The sequence below is a fragment of the Panthera onca genome, chromosome A1, assembly GCF_046562875.1.
Source record: "Panthera onca isolate mPanOnc1 chromosome A1, mPanOnc1 haplotype 2, whole genome shotgun sequence".
NCBI classification, from domain to species: domain Eukaryota; kingdom Metazoa; phylum Chordata; class Mammalia; order Carnivora; family Felidae; genus Panthera; species Panthera onca.
The window spans coordinates 118,816,813-118,833,592 of NC_138339.1; the positions used below are offsets into that span (position 1 = coordinate 118,816,813).

The window sequence follows — 16,780 nt, forward strand, 5'->3', positions numbered from 1 at the left end:
CCTAGGAAATTTCCAGCGTAATACCTCTGAAGATGGTGAGCATGCAAGAAGTTAGAAGTCCACAAGGGAGGATAGCACGGGTAATGTAAAGGCAACAAATTTGAGGAAAAAGTTTAAGAGAATGTCACATCATAGAAGTCTATGCAAACTATAAAAAGTCTTTGACTTTGACTCTGAGTAAGATGAAAAGCCATTTGGATTTGAGTAGAAGGATAACATGATCCAAATTGTATTTTGTAACAATGTCATTAACCTTTGAGCTCAAAGTATACCATAGGGGCAAGGACTGAAGATGGAAGTCCAATGGGGTGGTGTTTACTATCAACAAGTTAAAGAATGATGGAGCAGCGGCTCAGGATAGGAATGGTGGAAATGCTGAGAGGTAGTTGAATTGGGGATGTTTTGAATGTGGAGCTAATATGATTTCTTGAATCACCTAATGTTTCACTTTGGAATACAATACCCATGCAGAAAAGTGCCCAAAATAGAAAGGTAAAACTTACCAATGTGATATAACGTGCCAATGTAATGTAAAGCACACGCCATGTATCCACCACCCAGGTTAAGAAATAAAACGCTAACAGCACTCCATCTGCTCCATGTACTCAACAAGTCAGAAGAAAGACTGATCTTGTTAAGCAGAGGCATGGGAGATATAAAAGAGACCCCAATCATACTTACAGAGGTGAAAATGACAATGTCTGAGATAAAAATAATCACTAGGTCGGATGAACAGCAGAAGAAACATTGCAGAATAAAAGATTAATGAACTTTCGAAGATGGTGTCTTTAATGAAAATTGATAGAACTACATTCTTGAGAAATATGATGGACATCCTCCAAAAGAAGTAAATGCTGTTCCTGAGGGCTCTGTCATTGCCAGAGGAAACCGTTTCTTTGCAGTAGAAAACACAGATTGAATGTTAATGACTTACAAAGTGAATTGAGACTATTCTTGTTCAGTCCTGGTATCTAATCATAGTGGCTACAAAAATTCTAGAGAGCAGAAGAAAATATTGGCCAAATATTTCTTAGCAACTTCTGATAATCTAGATGATACATAAGTTACGTGGTTTTGGCTACAGAGGAGTGTCCTTCCAACACACCACTGGCATAGGAGCGTCTGCTCACTCGGTTAACTTCAAAGGAACAGATACAGTAGCAGGAATTGCTCTAATTAAAAATACAGAACAAAAGATCCTGTTCCAGGCTATTCTGTTCCATTGGCACAATACGGTATCACAAGAGCCTGAGGTAAAGACTGCAAAAGAGATGCTTTTGAACATCAAGTAACACAGCTTTCATTACTGCTTGTATCTGTAGTCAGGAATAGCTATAGCATTTATAATGTGTGCGAAAAAATAGGGGATGAAGATCTAAGACTTTTAATAGTAGCAAACTGTACAAAGGCACCACTAATAATTAGACCTGATTCTTGAAATCCTCTTAACACTATAGTAAAGATTTTAGATATTTTAGGTAAGAAATTCCCTATTACTGAGAATTCAAAGGGCTACAAGTTGCTGCCATGCTATCTTAGAGTTAGTCAAGGAAACGGTATACAAATACCTCAGGTGAAACTGTGAAAGGTATAAACCGAAAACAAAACAACAACAAAAAAGGAGTGTTAAAAATATTTCCTTTGGTTCTGGTGGCGCTCTGCTCCAGAGGTTTATAAGGTATCTCTTGAATTTTTCCTTCTTGTACCCCATGGGCTTGGGATTATTGTCTTCAGGAATCCATTTGCTGATCCCAACAAAAGGCCCCGAAAGGGAGGATTATGTTTACATAGGAAACAGCAGAGAATTTTGTTACACTTGAGAAAAGGACACCTTGAAGAACTCCATCGTGATCTTCTTCTTACTGTCTTCAAGAGTGGGAGGATGACGGGGCGCCTGGGTGGCTCAGTCGGTTAAGCGTCCGACTTCGGCTCAGGTCATGATCTCACGGTTCGTGGGTTCGAGCCCCGCGTCGGGATCTGTGCTGACAGCTCAGAGCCTGGAGCCTGTTTCAGATTCTGTGTCTCCTTCTCTCTGTGACCCTCCCCCGTTCATGCTCTGTCTCTCTCTGTCTCAAAAATAAATAAACATTAAAAAAAATTAAAAAAAAAAAAAAAAAGAGTGGGAGGATGACACGACACGAAGCTGTTCATAATTAATGAAGAAAAAATGCAAAACTGAAGAATGAACTGGAAAAGCGCATCACATTAAGCTTTGTTTTATGACTGAGTATGTGAGCATGTTGGGGCGGGGCATACATGCAGACATGTGTGTATATAACATATAATGTTATTTTCACAGATGTATATCTTCATGTTCTGTGATACATTACAGCCCTATTACTTGTTGATTTACGAAAATACTGTTCTTTTCATTTTTTTCCAATGTTTAGGTAATCTCTAATTAGGAAATGCATTTAATCAGGTAAAAGATTAATGGTGAAGTAAGCTTTTTAGGGCCTTATGCCAATAGATAGTAATTCAATCTGGTACTGATCTTCTCACAAATAACAGAACTAAGAAACTTTTATATATAACTGGAGATCACATGAAACCGATTTAATAAAATTACCAGTTTTTAATGTTTATATTTAACTTGTATTTTTATGTAAACAAGATTGTGTAAGGTATATTTAAAGCCTTAATGATTTCAGATTCTTTCCAACTCTTCGTGATTTTTGAGCACAGACTTTTAAAAACATATCTGAAAATAAAAGACACTGCCTTTTTTTTTTTCATTAAGCATTAAATAAAATACGGCCTTAACAAAGTTGTTTGTGTTATTAGTTTGAAAATTATGCCAGGACAACACCTGGAGAAAATCAGTTTGCAAACCTACAATACGTGGGAAATGTGGGGTAAGGAATTAGTGGGAAAACTCATGAAGTCCAACTTACGTAGCATCTAGTTACACTTGAGCTGGTGAAAATGCTTCATGAAAATGTCTTCATCACCCCTGAGGAGAAGCCAGTGGTATGCTAGAGTCAGCTCCCACCCTATGCGTCTCTCCGAGCTCCCAGTGACATGAGTGTTCTGGCTTGAAATCAGCCATGACTGGATCATTACACCACGCAAACGAGCTAATACCATGGATTAGGGCTTTTTTCTCTTTTGAAAAGTCAATAATTAAACATCTGGAGGAGGAAGAGCCTACACACTATGCACTGTGGGTAGCAAAATGGAAGGCGCCTTAGGTATGGTTCCCAGAGAGACAGAATCTAAGATGAAAACTTATGCGTAGGAAGTTGTCTGAGCTATGTCTTTTATTTTCTGTATTCTGAGGCTTTGACATTTGGAGACTTGCCAACACTAAAGGAGCTGCCCAATTTCTAGGGAAGTATACAACCTGACTACAAGTGTGTTTTTTGTTTTTTATTTATTTTTTGTATTTTTTTCAATTTTATTTAAATCCAGGTTAGCTGACACATAGTGTAATAATGGTTTCAGGAGTATAATTTAGTGATTCATCACTTATGTATGACACCCAGTGCTCATCCCAACAAGTGCCCTCCTTAAAGTGCGTCACCCTTTTAGCCCATCCCTCCACCAGGCACCTCCCTAGCAATCCTCAGTTTGTTCTCTGTATTTAAGTGTGGTTTTCAATTTTTAATTTTTTTGACGTCTATTTTTGACAGAGAGAGAGAGACAGAGAGTGAATGGGGGAGGAAAAGAGAGAGAGGGAGACACAGAATCAGAAGCAGTCTCCAGGCTCTGAGCTGTGAGCACAGAGCCCAAAGCAGGGCTCGAACCCATGAGGCACTAAGTCATGACCTGAGCTGAAGTTGGATGCTAAACCGACTGAGCCAACCAGGTGCCCCTTAAGTGTGCTTTTTAAATGCAAACCCAACAATCCAGAACCCACATCCCCAATCACCTGCTCTCACCACTCCAGTGCCAGGTACCAGGCTACTAAGGGCAACCTCCATGCCCCAGATTCTACAGACATTTTCACAAAATTTGCTACATTTGTTCTTTTCCTTGAAAATCCTAGTAATGATTACTGCTCGCAGTATCTCACCCTCCCATTGCCTCCGGACTGACCTTAGTGTTTCTGTATGTTGCTACCATGGTGTAGTGTGCCCCTTCTTCTTGACAACTAACAAACTATTCTTTCAGTGACGACCACCTCTTTCACACCTAAATAATAATAAAACCTATATTCAAAGAGAAATTCTTTGAAGAATGCTCTCAAGAACACACATTTGAGAAAAAAAAATAGGGTTGGGAAGAATGGATTTTACCTAGGATTTAGTCCCAAGAAAAGCCTCATTCAATCCTACAGAAATGAGATGGCCCTTCTAAGTCATTCCCATTGAAGTAAAGGACCTGGCTTTCATATGCCTATACTGATCAGGGTAGGGTGCGTCCAGACTGTAGAAAGAGGACTTGACCTTGGGCTCTAAAGAAATTCTTTGGCTGAGAACATCACCCAGAGAGGAACTCTCCTAAGTGTTATGAGCCACCAATATTTCAGCATCTGGAGAAAGCTCTTGAGTTCTCACAGAGGCTGGGGAGGTGCACCTCTGCACATAGCATGTAACATGGAGATAAAATCAACCGCCAAGTGCTAACTTTTAAGATTCATGAGCTTTCTGATGCAGTCAACATCAGTGAGGAGAATAAATGCTGTAGTTGAAATGGTGCTAAAAGTTCATGCCAAATGCAAAGTCAGATATGTGCCTTCAACCCTGGCCAAAAAAAACCAAAAAACAAAAAACAATAAATGTAAAATAAATTAGCCATTTAAAACTTTACAAAACCCAACATACTGTGAAGACTTATCAGCTGGACCATGAAAAAAATTGACTGTCTTCAACAAAGCAATTAAAAATGAAGATCTGTGCACCTGAAGTCCAAATAAAATAAGCTTTAAGAGTAGAAGAAATGTAGAAATAAAAGTTTGTTGGATTTCTCCCTCTCTCTCTCTCCCTCTTTCCCCCCTCCCACCTAATTTGACTTTTGAATTTCTTATTTTGTAAAGTTGATGACTGACTAAACAGGATAGAGCGATTGACAATGGCTGATTAAGATCCTCATCCCCCAAGAACATACCCCACAAGGGCATAAAGACAGTGTGGATTCTGAGAAGCAGCAGGGTGATTCTAAGGAAATTTCCTGTTTGTCATTGGCTGTTTTCTCTCTAGCAATTAGGGAATAAAGGATGTGCAAACCACACTTACCACTATTTTTTTATTCTAATAAGCCATGACACAAACAAAAAATAAAAAAAAATTAAACAGATACCATGGTTGAACACAAAGTCCTATAGATTATTCTGTAAATTAGAAAGGAAACAAACAAAAAAGAATGTGTTTTATTCAAAGATACTGAGTAAATTTACACCAGAAAAGAAAATACCTAGAGATTGCATAAGAATTCTTAGAAACAAATGTAGATGAGGAGAGAGAGCCAGTCAAGAGAGTAGCACAAAGGCAGGACCACACTTCATCATGACTAGTTGAATATATGGAGATTTCTCCAAGGACACATCTTCTTTAAAACATGTTGCCTTAGTGCAGTGGTTTACTTGCTTCTTGATGCTTTCCTTCCATTCTATTTCAGATATGAATATAGCTGCAGATCCCTCACTTGATTCTATATAATCTAGCACAGGGGCACCTGGGTGACTCAGTTGGTTAAGCATCTGACTTTGGCTCAGGTCATGATCTTGTGGACCATGAGTTCAAGCCCTGCAACAGACTTTGTGTTGACAGCTCAGAGCCTAGAGCCTGCTTCAGATTCTGTGTCTCCCTCTCTCTTTTCCTCTCTTGTCCTCGCATTCTGTCTCACTTCTCTCTCTCTCTCAAAAATAAATTTAAAAAAAACTTTATACAATCTAGCACAGATTTATTGTTCTGGTTCTGTGCTTGATGAAGATACAAGGTTAACAACAGCTAACGTATTTTAAGCATATACTATGGACTACACTCTACATAAATCTCTTTAAACTCTCACAAAAGTCCTTTGGTATGAGATTATAATTTCCATTTATGGATGAAAAAGCTAACACTCAAATAAAAAGCAAATTAAATAATTTGCTTAGGGATATGATCTTGTAAGCTACTAACAAAGAACAGAACTGTGGTCAATCTAAACTTTAGAACTTTAAACCTAGTTTAAATCTAGTCTCTAGTTTCTATAAGAGATTCACTATTACTAATAGGATTCTAGAAGGAAAGAGAAATTGATTTTATCCTTGACAAAACAAGTTGAAATTAGGTAGTTAAAAAATGGTAGCTATGGAGGGAAAAATGTTCACACAAACACAGAGATTTCACAATATTGTAGGACATCTTTGAAGAACACAAGTTGGTATTGTATCAGCAATCACCAGAAGATAACATTGAGACAAATTATAGAAACTCTAGATATTTATCTTCCCCTTTGTTTATTTACTAAATTTTATAACCAGAGAAAAGTCTTGGTTCACAGTCCTTAAGAATATCCCTAAGAGAAGATGTACATTAAAGGAGATAAGAAATAAATTACTGCCTTACAAAGTACTGATTCTTAGTCTCATCTCTGCTTCTCTGAATCTCTGTATGTACTCTTAGGCCTTCCAGGACCAGGAAGCATTCCCCTTCTCAGTGCAGCCAATCTATGTCTTCATTTCCTACCAGACCATTCAATGGATAAAAAGACTGGAGGCCATATTGAATGGGTGTCTCTAGCTAGCCTGAGTCATATAAACAGACTTATGACCAGGATCAGGAAGTAGATCCATATGTCACCCTGCTAATGCAATCTAATTTCTGATTTCCTTTCTTGGTTGAATTCTAGGGGTTACATATCCTTAACACAGAAGACCATGTACCAGAGAAAGAGAAGAAAGAACATTTGAGGTAGCCCAAATTCCAAAGTAGGAAGCAGCAGAATGACTTTTACTCCGTACAACATGTCTGCTACACTTTATCGCCTCAGAAATAAAAACAACCAAAAAATTAACTCCCCTCTTTATAGAGTTAAAATGGTTACATTTGTTTTCAACAAATTCATAAAACAGCAATTTTGAGAAGCAGAGCAGACATTTTTTGGTTGCTTCTCTAGCGTTTCTCTCCTTCCCTGATGACAGCACTAGTTTTTTGTTTGTTTTTGGTTGTGATTTTTTTGGTAGCCTACTGTTTTTCTGTTCTCAGCTATGGGGCTGGAATGGGACTCATAACATCCTTAAGGCAATTATCCTATGGCAATGCCCTAGTCACAGGAATTATTTAATGGATGAGTGTGGAACATGCTCAAAACAAATTATAACCAGAGAAACGTTTAGTAACTCCTAAAAGGAAACAAAGGGGAATCTCTTCATATTGGTCTTAGCAATGATTTTTTGGTTAAGACACCAAAAGTACAAGCACCATGAGCAAAAAAAAAAAAAAAAAAAAGTGGGAATACATCAAACTAAAACGCTTCTACACAGAAGAAGAAACAATCAACAGAATTAAAATGCAACCAACCTATAGACTAGGTGAAAATATTTCAAGTCATAGATCTCATAAGGGGTTAATATCCAAAATACAGAAGAAACTCGTATAACTCAAGAGCAATAAAACAAATTGCCTGATTAAAAAGTGGTCAAAGGCTCTGAATAGACACTTTTCCAAAGAAGATATAGGAATGGTCAACAGACACATGAAAGGTGCTCTACATCACTAATTATCAGGGAAATGCAAATCAAAACACAATGAGATACCATCTCACACCTGTGAGAATGACTATTCTCAAAAAGATAAGAGATAACAAGTATTGTCAAGGAGGTGGAAGAAAGGTTTCCCTTGTGTGCTGTTGATGGGAATGTATATTGTTACAGCCATTATGGAAAATAGTAAAGAAGCTCCTCAAAAAACTAAAAGGAGAACTACAAAAATAAGTAAATAAATAAGAACTACCATATAATGTAGAAATTCCACTTCTAAATATATCTTCAAAGGAATTGAAATCACTATCTCAAAGAGATATCTGCACCTTCATGCTCACAGCAACATAATTTATAATTGCAAGACAGAGAAACAACCAAAGTGTCTCTAGATGGATAAACAGATAAGAAAGATGTGGGCATATATGTGTACACACACACACACACACACACACACACACACACACACACAGATACACACATACATACAATATACATGGGATAGTTATTATTCAGCATAAAAAAGAAGGAATTCCTGCTATTTGTGACAACATGGATAAACCTGGAGGGCACTATGTTGAGTGAAGTAAGTCAAAGACAAATACTGTATGATCTCACTTAAGTGTGGAATCTTAAAAACAAAAAAACAAAAAACAGAACTTCTAGAGACAGAGTAAACTGCTGTTTGCCAGGGGTGGGGAAGGGAGGAAGTAGGAATAGGTGAAATGGGTGAATGTGGTTAAAGAACACAACATTCAGTCATAAGATGAATCAGTTGTGGGGGTTTAAAGTGCAACATGGTGACTATACTTAACAATACTGTATTGTGTATTTCAAAGTTGCTAAGAGAGTAGATCTTAAAAGTTCTCAACACACACAAAAACACACGCACACAGCAATTATGTGAGATAATGGATGTGATAACTAACCTTACTGTAATTATTCCACTATATATATATAAAATCAAATCATGATGGTGCACACCTTAAATTTTGTATGTCAAATTTGTACAAAATTTGTACAAGTTTGTACGTCAAATTTATCTCAGTAAGGCTGAAAATAATAAAATTTTAAAAGAAACATTGAAAATCCTGGGAGAGCAAAATTTCTTCTTCCTAAAAGGGAATCTTGCATTTTTTCTTCAGGGCTTTGTAGAAGGATGATAGGAGGTTTAAACGGCTGTAGTCCTTTTCTTACCATGAGGAGAAAACCATATTCGAGGAACTATAGTTGAGATATTTGGAAAAGTTTGAGTTCAGAATCACGCAATACCTTAAACCAGTTTGCAGGTTCTTCTGTTAGGCGAGCCAATGAATACTTTTTCAAAAGCTGGCTGAGGACATTTTTCTGTCTTTTCCCACAAGAAATGACTGTGGCAGGCTGCCTCCTGGTCTACCCCATTCAGCTGTTCCCAGACCTGTCTGTAGTCTGCTACAATGTAACTGGACTTGTGTAATGCACAAAAACATGTCAGAAATGAACCTGTGACACTAAGAAATATTACCAAGATCCCAGATAAAAGATGTAGTTAATATCATGTGAAAGGTGAGTTTCAAAAGCTGAATTTGCCAGATGGTACAAGAAGGTTTGGGAAGTCTCTCTTAGAGCTTAACTTTGACCTGGCAGGATTTGACCCTAGACAGAGAGAATAACAAAAGCATCTCCCATAAAGAACTGGTAAACTCCAAACACCTTGGTTCCTACCTGTCCTGATGTTCTAAACTATGCTCTAGTGATAATATATAAATTAAGTTATCACAACGAAGCATATGTTCTATTTGATTTGTGAATCAGAAGTGTCATTTGTGCCAAGGCTATAAACCAGTCAACTGTGAGATGCATTCAAGTGATTCAGGATAGAGAGGTCCAAGATGAATACATATATATATATATATATTATAAACATGTGTACTGATTTCTAACTGGGACACCTTAAGGTCAACTCAGGGCATAAAGAAATGGAACTGCCACACAAGGTAAATCCATACGAGAATCAGCTCAACTATTTTTTTTTTTTTAATCTTAACTCCTTTGGCATTAAGCAGATGCAGTCTATGCTTCTCTGCCATGCTAACTCTTCTAGTGAGCATGTGCCTCTCTTTTCACATGTCACAGGAAAGGAAGATTTGAGGAGACTTTTTCCTATCAATTCCTCCCACGGCAGCTTGCTTGCTCTCTGCTTTATCATTAATTTCCATGAACCGACCTAATGCCTTCTCGCCTTTCCTTTTCACTTCTCACTCTTATGTAGTCTGTTGCTTCCTCTTGGTTCCAGAGCGCATTAGGTTTCTTGTATTTCCTGGACTATTCCCTGTATTCTATACTTTGTTAAATCTTCCTCTTGCTTTGGTCTCCGCTAAAATGACCCTTCCTCAGCTAAATCAGGTGTCCCTGCTCTAATCAATCATTGCACCCTATACTTTTTGTTCAGAGTCTCTATCATATTTTGTATTTACATGTATAATAATGTGATTGTTTGACACCTTCCATAGCACACTAAACTAATCTTATCAAGGGCAAAGACTTGATTTATTTGTTTACTGCTATGTCTCTGAAGCGTAGCACAGTGCTTGGTGCTAAGTAGACATTGAGTAAATGGTTTGTATGTTTGTTTTTAAATGTATATGTATGCATGTATGTATGTATTTATTTACCTTTGAGAGAGAGAGAGAGAGAGAGAGAGAGAGAGAGAGGGAGAGAGAGGGAGCACGAGCATGTGAGCAGGGGAGGGGCAGAGAGAGGGAGAGAGAGATTCCCAAACAGGCTTTACACTGTCACTGCAGAGCCTGACGCAGGCGTTGAACTCATGAACTGTGAGATCGTGATCTGAGCCTAAGTGAAGAGCCAGGTGCTCAACCCACTGAGACACCCAGGTGCCCAATAAGTGCTTTTTTTGTTTTTCACTGAAATAATTACACATTTCTTATTCAGTCCTCTAGGAAAAGGCTGGATTAACAATCGTGTGAATATGAACTGCAGCTTTAAGAGCAATTAAGTGCATTCTTTCCACAGCCACTCTGAGCACACACAGCAACACCACTTGCATTTTTCCTACGTGCATTCTGGCCACGTGACTCGCAAAGCTTTCAGAGGGGTCACTGGGACAGAATGGGAGGATCGACCCACCCAGGAGCTCTGCCCTTGGCCTCTTCACTGTTGCTTTCTGAACCTGACTTGTGTGCGCAGGGTAAATTAATTATTCTCTTCCGGTCTGAGTGCTTTTGAGAAAGAACAGCTGCAAAGCCTGATGAGTCCTGAAAGATCAAAACAAGCCTAGATACTGTCATCGGCTTGTCATCCCCATTGCAGAGCTCCCTAAATGTTGGCAGCTTTGGCATTTGATTACTCTCAGCACAGCCCCCGAGGAGGCATTATCTCAGATGTTCTTTTAAAAACAAATTCTTTGGGGCGCCTGGGTGGCGCAGTCGGTTAAGCGTCCGACTTCAGCCAGGTCACGATCTCGCGGTCCGTGAGTTCGAGCCCCGCGTCAGGCTCTGGGCTGACAGCTCGGAGCCTGGAGCCTCTTTCCGATTCTGTGTCTCCTTCTCTCTCTGCCCCTCCCCCGTTCATGCTCTGTCTCTCTCTGTCCCAAAAATAAATAAAAAAACGTTGAAAAAAAAAATTAAAAAAAAAATAAAAACAAATTCTTTGTATAAAATTTGTTGGCTTCAGTCCCTCCCTTCCTTTCCTTTTGCTTGTGAATCAATCCAGTCAGACTGGCCAATACCCCCTCCACTGTCCTGGTCAAACAACACCATCCTGAGAATGATGCTCAAATACTATTACTGTATTTTCCCTCTTTCTTCCCTCTGGAGCAATAAATCACCCATTCATCCCAGGTGATTTGCACAGACAATTCCCTTAAAGCAGTATCTCGTGATTTAACAGGCATAATGTTTCTTCAACAGACCATTTCTAACCATTCTTTCTGCATTCTAGTGATACATTTTTTTATTCTTATTTTCAAATCACCTAATGGCCAAGTGGATAAAGTTCTTGGGGAATATGGTCTATGACTTCATGATGTGGGTATTTTCCCTAGTCTGCCATTTCCAGGAAGAGTATTTTTTTTATTTTTTATTTTTTTTTACAAATACAATAGCTAGGGGCACCTGGGTGGCTCAGTCGGTTGGTCGTCCGACTTCAACTCAGGTCATGATCTCACAGTTCGTGAGTTCGAGCCCCACGTTGGGCTCTGTGCTGACAGCTCAGAGCCTGGAGCCTGCTTCGGATTCTGTGTCTCCCTCTCTCTCTGCCCCTCCCCGCTCATGCTCTGTCTCTCTACAGCTCTCAAAAATGAATAAACGTTAAAAAAAATTTACAAATACAATAGCTATAACTGGACTTGAACAAACACTGTTGGCTGAGTTGCAATCTGCCAAACCAGATGACCTATTGTTTTAGAAAAAAACCACTGGCTGTTCTCATCTATTTGCCTTTTAATTATCTGTTATCTGTTAAATGAAATTTGACTTTAGATCAAAAGAGAGGCTTACATGGATTTGTCCTGGAATCTCAGCTCTTTTTAAAAAATCTCACTCTGTCAGTTGACTTTAAGGAAAAGTAATTTCTGCAATTTAGCATGGAGGGGATTTTACATCTGCTTTTCTAATAAGTTATATATAGAGCTTTAAGGGTGCTAGGGAGGCTTTACATAAAGAGTATACTCAATAGGCATGGGAAAATATATTTTGCTGTTTGCTTCATCTTCTGGTTTTATGTTAAAACCTTAATTTAATTTTCCCATTAATATCCAAAGCTTGACTGTGCACAAAATGACACGATATTAAGGGTGGATTTTATGGTATTTAAATTCCATTTTCCCCTCCTCTTTTACCCATTCATATTGAGGGGGAAATTTCAAATTAAGTAAAATATAATGTTTAGGCATAAATGAGGCAGGAGACCAAAACCAAAGCAGTATCACTTGCTACAAAGAGTCCCATATTCTGTGAGCATACTACAATTTCTCCTCACTGCTTCTGCGGATAAAGCAATTTAAATTTGCCAAGAAAGTTATCATCATATTGCCAAAGTGGGCTTCCAATTCATTACATTTGTGCTGGGAACCCCTTTTACACAAAATCTTAAATCTCATGCTCTGAACTCAAAAATCTTTGTCAGTGTGAAGGTCATTAATTTTTATTAAATGAAAATCTTTTCTTTTAACTTGAAAGAAAATGAGGATTAGTCTCAATAACTTTCATTAAATAAATAGAACAAATTAAAATTTATAACACATCTCTAGATATATCGAAAATAGTCTCATCAAAAGCCTATTAGTTGACAAGAAGGGAAGTGTCTCAGTGGGTTATGGTAAAAGATGAACCCAGAATTTAGAAAACAAGATCTGTTTGCTGCTAAGCTACGGTCTGCAGTTAATTTTATTCCACTGTTACATTAGACTTCCATTTTAATGTTATAGTCAGGAGGTAAAGATAACATCAACTTTATAGGCTATAGTTAAAACAACTAATCTTTTGTAACCACATCTATGTTTGTGTAGCTTCTGGCAGCTTAGAATACAAATTTATAAATATCAGCTCTTTCTGCATGATTTATTAGAAATACTATATGCTTTGGACATAAACATGCTGGATCACAATTCTATCTGTACCACTTGGTAGTTCTTACTTTCAGAAAATAACTTCAACTCTCTGAGCCTTCATTCTCTTATCTTCAAAGTGGGAATAATTCCAACCTTGCATGTTTGGCCAACGCCCCCTCCCTCCCTTCCGTTTTGTTGATCATGGGACCTAATTTCCATTATAGGACCCAGAGACACTGCCGGTTCAGCTTCTTCTCCTAGGGCTTTAAATGTGGACTCTAAAGTTTGGTCCCGCCCCTTCTTATTCTCTACTCTTTTCCTAGGTGTTACCACTAATGACCTTGGCCTCATTCCAAAGGAGATTTCTCAAACAGATGTTTTCAGCACAATCCCCTCCTCTGGGTTGCATTACATCTATCCAGCTTCCTATCCAACATTATCACTAGGTGTCACACAGCTACTTCCCATTCATCACATCCCAACATGGCTTCATGATCTTCCCCACAAAATTGATTCTTCTCCTTTCCTGTCTCGTGAGTACCACTCCATTCTAAACAAAACAAAAAACAAGAGCAAAATCCTACTCTCAATTTGTAATACCACTATTTATGGCTGTCTGGGACCACATGCTGTTAAGTTCTGGGCCCAGATGTACTTCTTACTAGTTAAAGGGATCAATGTATCATGTTTGAAAGCAGAGACTTTGGCATCTGACTCCTTGAGCTTAAATTCCCACTACTTCTTAAGAGATCTGTTAGATTATGAAAATTGGTTAATCTGTTTGAGTTTCAGGTTCTAAGAATATAAAACTGGCAGAGTAGTGTTAGTTTTCTTAAGCTATCATAGTGAGAACTACGTTCATTATTATGAACTAGTTTAATATGAACTAAGTTCATTATTAAAAAGCGTCTTACCTCTGTGCTGAGCATATAATAAGTGCTCAGGTAACACTTATCATTATTAACTTTAAAAGATGCAAGAATAAGTCTGGCCTTTCCATTACAAGCAGTTAAGACTGTGGTAATATTACCTAATCATTTTCTTTTCCTTATTTATAAAATAGAATTAAAAAATAGAATCCACCTAACATCATTCGTTGTGAGAAGGAAATGGCATTGTATTTATACCTCACCTAGTCGACTTCTGCATACATGGCACAGTTTCAACATCTGTTGGTAGAGTCTTCCTCATTTCACTGCTTCAACAAAGCCCAGTTTGTGACTTTAGTGAAAATAATGGAAATGTTACTAAGAGCAATATTAACATTCACAAATTCAGCTGCTACATTTTTTTAAATAAAATATTTGAGAAATTCTGGAGTAAAGACGAAAAAATGGACAGTGAAAATAGATCCAATAAAATATCATACTAATTGATGTTTAAAACATAAGAGGAGGGGCGCCTGGTTGGCACAGTCAGCTGAGCATCTGACTTTGGCTCAGGTCATGATCTCATGATTAATGAGTTTGATCCCCACATAGGGCTCACTGCTGTCAGCAAAGAGCCCTTTTTGGATCCTACGTCTTCCTCTCTCTCAGCCCCTACCCTGCTTGCTTGTGCGCGCTCTCTCTCAAAAATAAATAAAAACTAAAAAAAAAATACATGTTTTAAAAGTCAATACTCAGGCATAACTGATTAATTAGTTTAGTTCTAGTTGAGATCTTGATTATTTTTTACTATTACTACTGGAGCTATTAAGCTTTCTAACTGAAGACTTTGCTTTTTAAGTATATTTGAGTTCACCAACTATAGTGGAAAGAGTTGAGCTTCATTCAGATTCCTGGTTTGTGAACCAGGTATAAACTCCAGGTCAGAATTTACCTGGTAGGTCTGTATGGAGTAGAAGCTAGTAGGAGATGTGATGTGAACTCCACAAATCAAGGCATTTTATGTTTCTTAGCCATGCATTCTCAGGGTCTAGAACTCTGTCTGGCACATAGTTGCTACTTAACAGCTATGTGTTAAGTGAATGGACATAGAGCATGTAACCTGCCTTCTAGATCTGTACGGCCCATGATTCCAGCTTAAGATTCTAAGGGATTTAAATAGAATTTAGATTAAACTGAGTCTATTTGAACACATACATGGTATAAAACCACCAGAAAGAAAACAGCTAATGTGGGCCTATGTTCTGCTTTATACAAAGACCTCTCAATTTCCCTTTCTCTGTTGAGCACAGTATCTTGTGCAACATTGATGTTCAAACTTCTGGTGATGCAAAGTTAATGTTCAAGGTATTTGTTAAATAACTGAACAAGTTAAAAGTAGGTATCAAAACTCACCACAACCAAAAGCAATAACCAAGGCCAGATACATGAGTGACCTTTAGAAGGGAACTATACAAAGTAGGTTCAAACCCTCTCAGACAGGAATTTTAAATTAAAATCTTCCTAAGGACAAATACTGAGACACGATACTGCATGCCTCATAGACTGGCTTTAAGAATTAGTCGCTATTAAATTACTTGTGCCTAACATTTCTTCATCTCTAGATGGAAATAGTAATGTTTACATTTTTACAGAATTGAAATAAATGCTAAGAGACAGAGAAGGTTAAAACAAAACATTCTATCCAAAGGGCTATTTTCTTCTTATTTAGGAAATTTTTCATCTATGTTTTAAATAATAAACTAAAGCCATTAAACAAACGAGGGTTTCTATTTTTCACCAGATGATAGTATTCAGCAAAGCACATTATCATCTGACAGGTCTAAGGAGGTCAGTGGTTTTGGGATCTGTAGGCAGGGGGAGTTCCTGGGTAAACAACTCATTTAGAAGCAAGATATGGTCTATTTGGCTTAGAAAGTAGCTAGAAAAACCACTAATTTCTCTGCAGCATGACACCATACACACATGCTAAATAAAATAAACAAAATTATGTCAAATAGATGGGCATTACAAATGATCCAAATTTGCAGCTGGGGCTGTTCCCTCGTGTTTCCACATGGCCTCGTCCTCCCATTGTATTCAACATTAAAATCACAAAATTGGCCTCTGCTGTGGTTTGAATTGCAGTTTTCATGAAAATTGTCCCTAACTCCTATTACAAAGTTAATAAATAATAAAAACAATATTACCACCCAGTTCAGCTTTCATGATTGTTTTCATGGTGAACTTTCCCTAAAGTTTTCCCAAGTTATATATGTGTGTGTGAGTTTAAATTGTGTTTTTAAAATAAAGAAAATAGAAAATTAAGAGTTATGTGGCGGTTTTACCCCTTCTTTCCCCTCTTGTGCTTCTATCATGCCAAAGACTAAAATAAAAGGGAATATAACCAAATTTATTTAATTAATTTTGTGAACAGAAATGGTCTAAACCACTGCTTGGATGTGAAATGAAATCCAGGGGTTTTGTTTCTTTTGTCAATAATTGCTTTGGAGTTTTAAAGACATAGCTCTTACAGTGCTAAGAAGCAGCACCGTATATATCCTTGTGAAACAGAAAATTCTACCTCGAATAAACAATGTGTGCATTTTGAGCAGGCCACTTTTATGGCACGGATTTCCTTAATCACAGCATCTATTTCTGGAAGATGAAAAGGAAACTGTTGTCACCTTTGCTGCCTATCATAAGATCATTTTGATTTTATCCCTTTCCTCTAGGAGG

The 16,780-nt window shown here is 37.8% G+C and overlaps 1 pseudogene; it reads left to right on the forward strand.

The window, feature by feature from the left end:
- The first annotated feature begins 772 nt into the window (after positions 1-772).
- On the forward strand, positions 773-1,915 carry LOC132680428 (nicotinamide phosphoribosyltransferase pseudogene; annotated as a pseudogene).
- The last annotated feature ends 14,865 nt before the right edge of the window (positions 1,916-16,780 follow it).